At 44.4% G+C, this 12,973-nt stretch overlaps 1 protein-coding gene and 1 long non-coding RNA gene across 2 annotated transcripts in view; both read left to right on the top strand.

Moving 5' to 3' along the window:
* LOC125487957 overlaps positions 1-12,973 on the top strand; it is a 148,386-nt gene that overhangs the window by 85,505 nt on the left and 49,908 nt on the right. The window lies entirely within an intron of this gene.
* Positions 7-3,609, top strand: LOC125487958. The gene is made up of 2 exons (XR_007266175.1): positions 7-1,526; positions 2,618-3,609. It is a non-coding gene; the product is annotated as an uncharacterized LOC125487958 (long non-coding RNA).

Below are 12,973 nucleotides of genomic sequence, written 5' to 3'. Positions count from 1 at the left end.
AGTAATATTGATCCAGGTGTAACCTGCTCTTCCCCAGCCCAGGGAGAAAGGGAATTTCCTCATCTTGTTGAGATTTACTTGGTTCCATGTGTGACTGTATGCTGTTTCCAGTTTGAGAAAACAATGAAGGGTCTAGACCCGAAACGTTAGCTTTCCTGCTCCTCTAATGCTGCTTGGCCTGCTGTGTTCATCCAGCTCTACACCTTGTTAGCTCAATTCTCCAGCATTGGCAGTTCCTACTATCTCAGTAAGAGTTGGGTTATAATTTGTCATTATAAATAGTGCAATCCTGAGTCAGTGCTACTGCCCTGTACCTACAAAGGGGATAACCCAGTCTCTAATTTACTGTTAATCTGGGGGACACCCAAGAATGAAATTGTACACAGGTTTGTTGATACAAGTGAAAATTTGAGAGAATAAGATTTACAGTTCAAAAACAGAACAAACCTGTTCAAAGACCAACTGGAACAAGGCATTTGGTCAGTTCTGATCTCTGACCTCAGGGAGTCAAGCCAAAACCAGTACGTGTGTCAGATTTCTGAGAGGATGGGTTTGCACTTTCATTCATCTCTCTGTAACAGATGAGGGGTTTCTGTTTCCGGTATTCTGTGTTTCATCTCGGATTTTATGGGGGTGGTCATGCAGGGATCATGTTGCTGGATGAGTAATCTAGAGACCTGGACTAATAATGCAGAGAATGAGAGTTCAAATCCCACCATGGCACTTTCAGATTTTACAGTTAATTTACTAACTAAAAATTTGGAAATAGGAAGTTGGTCCCAATAAAAGTGACCATCAAGCTGTTGGATTGTTGTAAAACCCCAAATGGTTCACTCATGTCTCTTTAGGGAAGGAAACCTGCCATCCTTACCTGGTCTGGTGTTTATATGACTTCAGTCCCAAACTAAACTGGCGGGCTTTTAATTGCCCTCTTTAATTGTTTGAGCACATCCATCAGTTTGTATCAAACTCCTGGACAGGAAAATCCACGATAAAATGTAGTGGATCACTGGCTGTGAGCCAGGCATCGAATCAGGACACAGCAATGGCATAGCCAGCCCAGCTGACCCTGCAAAGTGCTCCTCACTAACATCTGGAGACTGGGGTCCAACTTGGGAGACAGTGGGACATAGTCACACTGACAGAAACAACACGCCATCACCACCTTTGGTTAAAACTAAAATAAGCTCAGCAGCTGCTGGTCAGTGTCCAGTTGTTTCTGTTGTAAAGCGCGTATCGATCCCATTGTGGGGCAGTGTGTGTGTGAGATCATTGGTATGTAACGTCCCACATCGCTCCGGGACTAGAATTACCCAGGGATCTGTTTGTACTGGGCTAGTTCTGAAACATTATGGCCTGTAGGTCTCTGTTGTTAGTTTTGTTCATGTCTCTCAATCTGCTCATGTCTTCATTCTATCTCCAGGTCCTGGACTCTCAACTGGAGCAAGAGTTGGATTGGGAATTGGGATTGTTGCTGTTTTTGTTGTTGCAATTGTGGTTTATACCATTCAAAAGCGAAAAAGATGGTGAGTTCTGGAATATTCCACAATTCTCTTTGTATAAAACTGTATGAAATGATGCTGGGCTCTGTCCCTGTCCATTACCTGAGCTGTGAGGATGCTTCAGTCCAGCCTGTCATTGAGCAGTATCATCCAGTCACTTCCACCTTGTCATCCTCTCACTGCTGAACAGTCTCCATGGATTGGAAAGGAGCAAATATTATCCCACTGGAGTTTCCAGCAACTTTGTTTTTGTTCCACGTGTCTGTGCTCACCGCCTTCCCCCACATACACCCTCACAGTGGGAGCAGGAAGTGTTGCAAGGTTATCTCACTGTCTCTCTGGCCCTCCCTCTGTCAGTCAGCACAGCTCCTGTGCAGTGTCCAGCTCTTGCCCATTGCCTCCCCTATAAGCCTCCTCTCCTGTACACTCTGTGCTCCATCACCGTGCAGCTCCTGTCACCCATTGTCCAGGTGCCATTGGTTCCCATGATGATAAGTGTTATTTAACGAGTCTATGCTCATGAACATCTCCCTCACATGCCTGGATGGGTGCGGATCCACTAACACTCATGAAGCTTGACACCATCCAGGACAAAGCAGCCCGCCTGATTGGCACTACCTCCAGAAGCATCCATTCCGTCCACCACAGATGCTCAGTAGCTGCCGTGTGTACCATCTATAAGATGCACTGCAGAAATTCACCAAAGATCCTCAGACAGTACCTTCCTAATCCACAATCACTTCCATGTAGAATGACAAGGGCAGCAGATACATGGGAATATCAGCCCCTGCAAATTTTCCTCCAAGCCACTCACCTGCTGACTTGGAAATATATTGCCATTCCTTCACTGTTGCTGGGCCAAAATCTTGGAATTCCCTCCGTAATGGGTATTGTGGGTCAACCCACTGAAATAGTTCAAGAAGGCGGCTCACCACCTCCTCCTCAGGGCCAACTAGGGACAGGTAATAAATACTGGTCCAGCCAGTGGCACCCACATCCCATGAATGAAGAAATTTAAAAATTCACATTTGCCCAAAGTGCTGGACTCTTTTAATGTAACCTGCACTCTGTTTGTTTCTCTTCTTTTGGGATTATGTTTGAAACTGACACTCCAGCAATCGAAATAAAGCATTTAATTGTGACCCCTTTTGGGAGATGACCTGTTGAGGTGAAGCACGGAGCGTTGTGCCAACAGCACCTGGGCATCAGGATGGAGCGGCTGGAGAACAAAACCTTCTGGGGAACGTGGCTATCCAGCACTAACTGAGTTTCCACTGCACTGAGCCTGGGTCAAGGAGGGGAAAATCAGCACCGTGTTGTGGGGATTGAGTGATTCCTGGTGGAAAGTCTGAGCTCAGGATTGAGACCAAAAATCACTTCCCACTTTGCACAAACCTTTCTGAGCAGCACAATCTCAGGAGGGAAATTCCCAGTGGAGGTTTTATCCTTTACTGGGAAAACTGTCGGAGTATTTCATTCTCTGCATTATAGCTCAGTGTTACTGTTACAGACTGTGTCTAAACTCAGTCTCGTGGTTCACTTTTTGGCATCTACCCTTTGATCAAACCTGGTAGAGATTTTTTCCAAGATATTTTGATAAATATCCTATTGATGAGTGAGTGGGAACACCAGATAACTTCATCAGAAACTGAATTGAACAGGAGCTCATTTATTTTCCATCTGGACTTGACCCACTGCAGTCCCTGTAGTGATGGTGCTCTGACAGCAGGTAATATGGGAAGAGGCTTCAGGCTCCCTCTGCAGCAATGTCTACTGGCCAAAGCCAGCAACAGATTCTGGATGGTTTACACATTGAAACTGCCTCTGGCCAAATGTATGTCCTGTACATTTAACTCTTAATTTTCCAGAATATCTAAGTAATTGTACTGTAAATAGTTTATATTCGAATCTGTCAGATATCATGATTCCTTTTCTATCTGTACAGTTTGCTCCAGGGTCTGATTAAAGCAAATCTGGTGCTGATTTGTATGAATATGTTAAAGTCGGATATATTTGTATCTTTATTCTGGATGTTTGTCCTGATATTGTACCGATATGTCTTGTGAATGTAAATATGACTTTTGGAAATAAAGTATCTGCTTCAGCAGTGATTGGTCATAACTTCTGTCCTTCTGTTGAAAATTATGTTTAATTAACATTTTATATTTGGATATATCTGCATTTCTGCCCTGGATATTTGTTACCTTGCGATCTGTAGTTCATTGCTCCAAGGTGTGATTAAAGAGAAGCTGGTGCCGATATCAGTGGATCGACAGTCTGATGTTTAATGACTCTGCTGGTCACGACATGAACAGAGGGGCTGCTGTGCACAGGCAGTAAGTGTTTGGGGGAGGGGTTCAGGACCATGGGAACTCTAATTACCACTGTTACAACTTTTAAGTAACATTTGTCTTTTTCCACATAAGTTTAATTACATTACACCCCAAAGCCACTTGTTCCCTGTCACTGCCAGTTTCCCTCCCATCTCCATCACCATCTCTCTGCCAGGCTGAGCTTATTCTGACATTAAATAACATCTCCTTCCACTCACTCACTTGCTTCAAACCAAAGGTGTGACTTATGAGCACCCAGACAGGAACTGGCTCCAGCTGTCTTTTTGTAGGAGATGTGGAACTTTCCTTGGTTCAGTTCTGCTCTAACCCCTTCCCCCACCTCTTCCCCTGGTACATCAGTCACTGAACTGGTGTCGTTTTCAGATTTCATCCTGAACCGGACAATTTCCTCGATTCTACTCTTAATGTCTCTTCTTTCACCTTCACATCCTCGGTTAGTAAACAGTGTGAGACCACGTGGGATTGTGGGTAATACACTGACATAAAACTGGCATAAGGGCACTTTATCTGAATGCTCGGAGCATTCGAAACAAATTGGATGAGTTGACGGCGCAAATCGTGGCAAATGGGTATGATTTAGTGGCCATTACAGAGACATGGTTGCAGGATGGTCATGACTGGGAGTTAAATATCCAGGGGTATCAAACTGTTCGGAAGGACAGGAAGGTAAGGGAGGTGGTGTTGCTCTGATTTTTAAAGATGACATCAGGGCAGTAGTGAGAGATGATATAGGTTCTACTGAACAAAAGGTTGAATCCATTTGGGTGGAAATTAGGAATAGCAGGGAGAAGAAGTCACTGATAGGTGTGGTCTATAGGCCACCAAATAGTGACATCTGGTGGGGCGGGCAATAAACATAGAAATAGCTAATGCATGTAAAAATGGTACAGCAATTATCTTGGGGGATTTCAATCTACATATCGATTGGTCAAACCAGGTCGGTCATGGCAGCCTTGAGGAGGGGCTCATAGAATGCATCCGTGATAATTTCCTTGAACAATATGTAATGGAACCTACGAGGGAACAACTATCCTAGATCTAGTCCTGTGTAATGAGACAGGAATAATTAATGATCTCACAGTTAGGGATCCTCTCGGAAGGAGCGATCACAGTATGGTCGAATTTAAAATACAAATGGAGTGTGAGAAGGTTAAATCCAGTACCAATGTCCTGTGCTTAAACAAAGGAGACTATGATGGGATGAGGGAAGAGTTAGCCAAGGCAGAATGGGAGCAAAATCTTTATGGTGAGTCAATTGAGAGAACAGTGGAGGACTTTCAAAACGATTTTTCACAGTGCTCAGCAAAAGTATATTCCAGTGATAAGGAAGAACTGTAGGAAAAGAAAAAGTCAACCATGGATGTCTAAGAAAATAAAGGAAAATATCAGATTAAAAAAAATACATACAAAAAAGCAAAGATTAGTGGGAAACTAGTAGACTGGGAAATCTTTAAAGGCCAACAGAAAGCCATAAAAAAAGTTATAAAGAAAAGTAAGATCGATTATGAGAGTAAACTAGCTCAGAATATAAAAACAGGCAGCAAAATTTTCTGTAAATATGTAAATCGTAAAAGAGTGTTGAAGGTAAACATTGGTCCTTTAGAGGATGAGAAGGCCAATTTAATAACTGGGAATGAGGAAATAGCCGAGACATTAAACAGTTATTTTGTGTCGGTCTTCACAGTGGAAGACACAAATAACATGCTGAAAACTGATGGCAAGAAGGTTATAGCAGGTGAGGACCTAGAAACTATCATTATCACTAAAGATGCAGTGCTGGGCAAACTGATGGGGCTAAAGGTAGACAAGTCTCCTGGCCCTGATGAAATGCATCCCAGGGTACTAAAAGAGGTGATGGGGGAAATAGCAAATGCACTAGCAATTATGTAATAAAATTCACTGGACTCTGGGGTGATTCCCACAGATTGGAAAGCAGCCAATGTGACGCCACTGTTTAAAAAAGGAAGTAGAAAAAAGCAGGTAAATACAGGCTAGTTAGCTTCACTTCGGTAGTGGGGAAAATGCTTGAATCTGTCGTTAAGGAAGAAATAGTAAGACATCTGGATACAAATTCTCCCGTTGGGAACACCCAGCATGGGTTCAAGAAGGGTAGGTCATGTTTAACTAATTTGGTGGAATTCTTTGAGGATATTACTTGCATGGTGGACAATGGGGAACCTGTGGATGTAGTGTATCTGGATTTCCAGAAGGCATTTGACAAGGTGCCACACCAAAGGCTGTTACATAAGATAAAGTTGCACAGTATTACAGGTAATGTATTGGCATGGATAGAGGATTGGTTGACCAGTAGAAAGCAAAGAGTAGGGGTAAATGGGTGTTTTTCTGGTTGGCGGTCAGTGGCGAGTGGTGTGCCTCAGGGATCAGTGTTGGGACCGCAATTATTTACAATTTACACAGAACATAGAACATTACAGCGCGGTACAGGCCCTTCAGCCCTCGATGTTGCGCCGACCTGTGAAACCAATCTGAAGCCCATCTAACCTACACTATTCCATTATCATCCATATGTTTATCCAATGACCATTTAAATGCCCTTAAAGTTGGTGAGCCTACTACTGTTGCAGACAGGGAATTCCACGCCCTTACTACTCTCTGAGTAAAGAACCTACCTCTGACATCTGTCCTATATCTATCACCCTCCAATTTAAAGCTATGTCCCCTTGTGCTAGCCATCACCATCCGAGGAAAAAGGATCTCACTGTCCACCCTATCTAATCCTCTTATCATCTTGTATGTTTCTATTAAGTCACCTCTTAACCTTCTTCTCTCTAAAGAAAACAGCCTCAAGTCCCTCAGCCTTTCCTCATAAGACCTTCCCTCCATACCAGGCAACATCCTGGTAAATCTCCTCTGCACCCTTTCCAATGCTTCCACATCCTTCCTATAATGCGGCGACCAGAACTGTACGCAATACTCCAAGTGCAGCTGCACCAGAGTTTTGTACTGCTGCAACATGACCTCATGGCTCCGAAACTCAATCCCTCTACCAATAAAACCTAACACACCGTACGCCTTCTTAACAACCCTATCAACCTGGGTGGCAACTTTCAGGGATCTATGCACATGGACACCAAGATCTCTCTGCTCATCCACACTACCAAGAATCTTACCATTAGCCCAGTACTCTATTCCTGTTACTCCTTCCAAAGTGAATCATCTCACACTTTTCCGCATTAAACTCCATTTGCTACCTCTCAGCCCAGCTCTGCAGCTTATCTATGACCCTCTGTAACATGCAACATCCTTCCGCACTATCCACAACTCCACCGACTTTAGTGTCAAATTTACTAAGCCATCCTTCTACGTCCTCATCCAGGTCATTTATAAAAATGACAAACAGCAGTGGCCCCAAAACAGATCCTTGCGATACACTACTAGTAACTGAACTCCAGGATGAACATTTCCCATCAACCACCACCCTCTGTTTGCTTACAGCTAGCCAATTTCTGATCCAAACCATTAAATCACCCTCAATCCCATGCCTCCGTATTTTCTGCAATAGCCTACCGTGGGGAACCTTATCAAACGCTTTACTGAAATCCATATGCACCACATCAACCGCTTTACCCTCATCCACCTGTTTGGTCACCTTCTCAAAGAACTCAATAAGGTTTGTGAGGCACGACCTACCCTTCACAAAACCGTGTTGACTATCCCTAATCAAATTATTCCTTTCTAGATGATTATAAATCCTATCTCTTATAATCCTTTCCAACACTTTACCCACAACCGAAGTAAGGCTCACTGGTCTATAATTACCAGGGTTGTCTCTACTCCCCTTCTTGAACAAGGGGACAACATTTGCTAGTCTCCAGTCTTCTGGCACTATTCCTGAAGACAATGACGACATAAAGATCAAAGCCAAAGGCTCTGCAATCTCCTCCCTAGCTTCCCAGAGAATCCTAGGATAAATCCCATCCAGCCCAGGGGACTTATCTATTTTCACACTTTCCAGAATTGCTAACACCTCATCCTTATGAACCTCAATCCCGTCTAGTCTAATAGACTGTATCTCAGTATTCTCCTTGACAACATTGTCTTTTTCGTGTGTGAATACTGACAAAAAATATTCATTTAGCGCCTCTCCTATCTCTTCGGACTCCACGCACAAGTTCCCACCACTGTCCTTGACTGGCCCTAATCTTACTCTAGTCATTCTTTTATTCCTGACATACCTATAGAAAGCCTTAGGGTTTTCCTTGATCCTACCTGCTAAAGACTTCTCATGTCCCCTCCTGGCTCTTCTTAGCTCTCTCTTTAGGTCCTTCTTGGCTAACTTGGAACTCTCAAGTGCCCATAGGTGATTTGGAGTTGGGGACTAAGTGTGGTGTGTCAAAATTTGCAGATGACACTAAGGTGAGTGGTAGAGCAAAGTGTGCAGAAGACACTGAAAGTCTGCAGAGGGATATAGATAGTTTAAGTGAGTGGGCAAAGGTCTGGCAGGTGGAGTACAATGTTGACAATTGTGAGTTCATCCATTTTGGTAGGAATAACAGAAAAATGGACGATGTTTTAAATGGTAAAAAATTGCAGCACGCTGCTGTGCAGAGGGACTGGGGTGTCCTTGTGCATGAATCGCTAAAAGTAGGATTGCAGGTGCAGCAGGTAATTAAAAAGGTAAATGGAGTGTCATTGCTCGAGGGATGGAGTTTAAAAACAGGGAGGCTATGCTGCAGCTGTATAGGGTCCTGGTGAGGCCACACCTGGAGTACTGTGTGCAGTTTTGGTCTCCTTACTTGAGAAGGGATATGCTAGCACTGGAGGGGGTACAGAGGAGATTCACTTGGTTGATTCCAGAGTTGAGTGAGTTGGATTATGAGGAGAGACTGAGTAGGCTGGGATTATACTCATTGCAATTCAGAAGAATGAGGGGAGATCTTATAGAAACATATAAGATTATGAAGGGATTAGATAAGGTGGAGGCAGGGAGGTTGTTTCCACTAGCAGGTGAAACTAGGACTAGCGGGCATAGAATCAAAATAAAGGGAAGCAGATGTAGGACTGAGGTCAGGAGGAACTTTTTCACCCAAAGGGCTGTGAATCTGTGGAATTCCCTGCTCAGTGAAGCGGTTGAAGCTACATCGCTGAATGTGTTTAAGGCAAGGCTAGATAAATTTTTGAACAGTAAAGGAATTAAGGGTTATGGTGTGCGGGCAGATAAGTGGAGCTGAGTCTCAAAAAGATCAGCCATGATCTTATTGAATGGTGGGGCAGGCTCAAGGGGCCGGATGTCCTACTCCTGCTCCTAGTTCTTATGTTCTTATGTTTTATGATTGGGAATAGACAGACTGTCCATCCTGCAATGGGAATATATATTTTCGGAATGTATAGGAACAGGAGGATGCTACTTGACCCCTCAAGTTCCCCATTCAGTAAGGTCATGACTGACCTTCTACCTCCACTCCACTTTTGTTTCCATTTCTGGGGATAGGCTTGCTACCTGTATCTACTACTAACCCACCGATTCCCACAGTTACCTTGACTATACATTCTCGCACCCTGCTTCCTATAAAGACTGTATTCCATTCTCCCTAACCTTCCAGACTGTCACATCTGTTCTGATGATGCCAGCTTCGACAAGGGGACCTCCGAAATGTCCACCTCCTTCCTCAACCAAGCATTCGCTACTGCTGTAGTCGACAAGAGCATCAGCCAGGTCTGACCCATCTCCTGCACTTCCACCCTCACCCCCTGTCTTCCATCCTGCAACAGCAATAGCGTTCCCCTTGTCATTACCTACCATCGCACCTGCATCCACATTCAGAGGATCATCAGCTGCCATTTCTGCCACCTCCAGCAGGATGCCACCACCACGCACATATTCCCCTCCCCTTCTTTGTCAGCCTCCCTCCAGGACACCTTGGTCCACTCGTCCTTCATTCCCAACACCTGCCCACAGCCCCTGCAACCGCAGAATATGTAACCTGTCTGTTTACATTCTCCCTCCTCAGTATCTAAGGACCCAAACGCACCTTAGGTGAAGCAGCAGTCCACCTGCACTCCTCACAATCTTGTCTACTGCATTCACTGCTCATAATGTCATCCCCTCTACATTGGGGAAACGAAGTGTGAAATTGGTAACCATTTTACGAAACACCTACATTCCCGAAAAAAAAAGAGTCCCTGAGCTTCCAGTTACCTCCACTTCAACACACCACTGTGTTCCCTGGCTGACACCTCTGTCTCAGGCTTACTGCAGTTCTTCAGTAAGGCTCAGTGAAAGCTGGAAGAACAGCATTTCAGTTTCTGCGTGGAAACTCTGCAGCCTTTTGGACGCAGTATTGAGTTGAACAATTTCAGGGCTTGTGCTTCTCCAATGTCCTTTCCCCAAACCCCACACACCAGGTCTTGTATTCACATGGTCTGCTATTACACATAACTCATTGTTAGCCATAATCGTCCCTGTTAGTAGCTATTGATTCTCCCAGGCTGATTGTTATGCACTCCTTTGTCTGTCCAACTGTTCTTCTATCTCTTTGGGCTCTATCTCCACCTATCACTTAATTGTTACCCCACGTCCATCCCCCCCACCCTATCTTCTGCATATAAACCAACATTTTCCTAGACACCGTCAGTTCTGAAGAAGGGTCACTGGACTTGAAACATTAGCTCTGATTTCTCTCCACAGATGCTGCCAGACCTGCTGAGCTTTTGCAGTGATTTCTCTTTTTGTTTCTGATTCCAGCATCTACAGTTCTTTCAGTTATTATTAATGTTTGGAGGGACATGGGCCAAGCACAGGCAGGTGGGTCTAGTTTAGTTTGGGATTATTGTCGGCATAGACTGGTTAGATCAAAGGGTCTGCTTCTGTGCTGTGTGACTCTATGATCAATTCCAGCGTTGAATCAGCAAAAGATGTTTTCCTCTCCTACAATCCAGTTCAGGAAAGCATTGATCTGGTACTAAGTGGTGATATTAATGTCCTACAATGAATCAATGTGTATCACTTCCATTTCTGAATCCCATTGCAAAGATAAGAGCCCTGTAATGCAGGGTGACTCTCCAAGTGCAGCGCTGAGTGACAGCTGCAATGTCTGAGGGGACAAGAGTTCAGATTGCTGCAATGTTGGATATTCTGTTGTTTGCATAAAACGTCGAACCAAAATCCTGTATTTCTTTCAAGGGAATGAAAAAAATCCTTTGGTCACAATCTGGAAGATTTTCGGAGGGGTGTTTTCACCGGAGACGTCACTCAATATTAATTCCTACACCCCTATCAATATAAACGGCTGATATGCTTTTGCCCTGACCAAGATTTTGTGGGAGCCTGCTGTGCCATATTTATGGCAATACCCAGTTGAACTTTCACCATTAGTTCATGGGCTACAAATGATTTTGGGAAGTGCTGTGGTCCTGGGGGACACTGTTGAAATGCAAGTCTTTGTTGTTAAAACTGCTCCAATGTCTCCCTGCAATAAAAGGAGATGGACGAGTACGGTGAACAATGCGGAATCGGAAGATGTGATGTATCTGGATTTCCAGAAGGCATTTGACAGGGGCCTGCGCAAAAGGCTGCTGCATAAGATGAAGGTGCACAGTATTATGGGTCATGAATTTGCATGGATAGAAGATTGGTTAACTAACAGAAAGCAAAGAGCGGGGATAATGGGGTGCTTTTCTGGTTGGCAACCAGTGCAAGTGGTGTGCGTCACAGATCAGTGTTGGGAACGCAGTTGTTTACAATTTACGTAGATGAATTACAATTGGGGACCCAGTGTAGTGTGGCAAAGTTTGCAGATGATACTAAGATGACTGGTACAGCAAAGTGTGCAGAGGACACTGAAAGACTGCAGAGGGATTCAGGTAGTTTAAGTGAGTGGGCGCAGGCTAGCAGATGAAGTACATTGTTGGCAAATGTGAAGTCATCCATTTTGGCAGGAACGACAGCAAAATGGCTTATTATTTAAATGGTGAAAAATTGCAGCATGCTGCTGTGCAGAGGGACCTGGGTGTCCTTGTGCATGAATGACAAAAAGGCGGTTTACAGGTGCAGCAGGTAATTAAGGCGGCAAATGGAATTTTGTTCTTCATTGCGAGAGGGATAGAGTTTGAAAGCGGGGAGGTTACGCTGTATAAGGTGATGGTGAGGTCACACCTGAAGTACTGTGTTCAGTTTTGGTCTCCATACTTGAGAAAGGATGTGCTGGCACTGGAGGAGGTGCAGAGAAGGTTCACTGGGTCAATTCCAGAGTTGAAAGGATTGACTTATGAGGGAAGATTGTGAAGACTAGGTCTATACTCACTGGAATTTAGGGAGCATCTTATCAAAACATATAAAATTATAAAGGGAATAGATAAGTTAGAAGCAGGGAGGTTGTTTCCACGGGTAGGTGAAACTAGAACTAGGGGGCATAGCCTCAAAATAAAGGGAAGCAGATGTAGGACTGAGCTGAGGAGGAACATCTGCACCAAAAGGCTTGTGTATCTGTGGAATTCCCAGCGATGCAGTTGAGGCGCCCTCGTTGAATGTTTTTAAGGCAAAGATAGATAAATTTTTGAGCAATAAAGGAATTAAGATGGAGTGGGTGGGTAAGTGGAGCCGAGTCCATGAAAAGATCAGAGATAGTTGGAACTGCAGATGCTGGAGAATCTGCCATAACAAGGTGTCGAGCTGGATGAACACAGCAGGCCAAGCAGCATCAGAGGAGCAGGAAAGCTGACGTTTCGGGCCTGGAGCCTTCTTCAGATGTTCTTAGCCTGCTCCTCTGATGGTGCTTGACCTGCTGTGTTCATCCAGCTCTGCACCTTTTTATCTCACACTTCCTCAGAACTTCAGTTTTCCGGTTGTCGTGGCTTTTCAAGCCCAAGCTGCCTTGTGATTGGTAAATTTGTACAAACACCGACCAATCAAAAGCCACTAAGCCGGAGGGAAAATTCAAATAAGAAACAGAAAGAACTGCAGATGCTGTAACTCAGGAACAAAAACAAAGTTGCTGGAAAAGCTCAGCAGGTCTGGCAGCATCTGTGAAGGGAAAAACAGAGTTAACGTTTCGGGTCCGGTGACCCTTCCTCAGGGAAAATTCAAAGCACCCAAGGATATGCAGGATCACTCCCCGGGAACCAGTCCCGTGTCTGGGATCTGCAGGATCGCTCCCC

The sequence above is a fragment of the Rhincodon typus genome, chromosome 47, assembly GCF_021869965.1.
Source record: "Rhincodon typus isolate 14 chromosome 47, sRhiTyp1.1, whole genome shotgun sequence".
Lineage (NCBI taxonomy): Eukaryota > Metazoa > Chordata > Chondrichthyes > Orectolobiformes > Rhincodontidae > Rhincodon > Rhincodon typus.
This window is presented reverse-complemented; position numbering and strand designations above follow the sequence as displayed.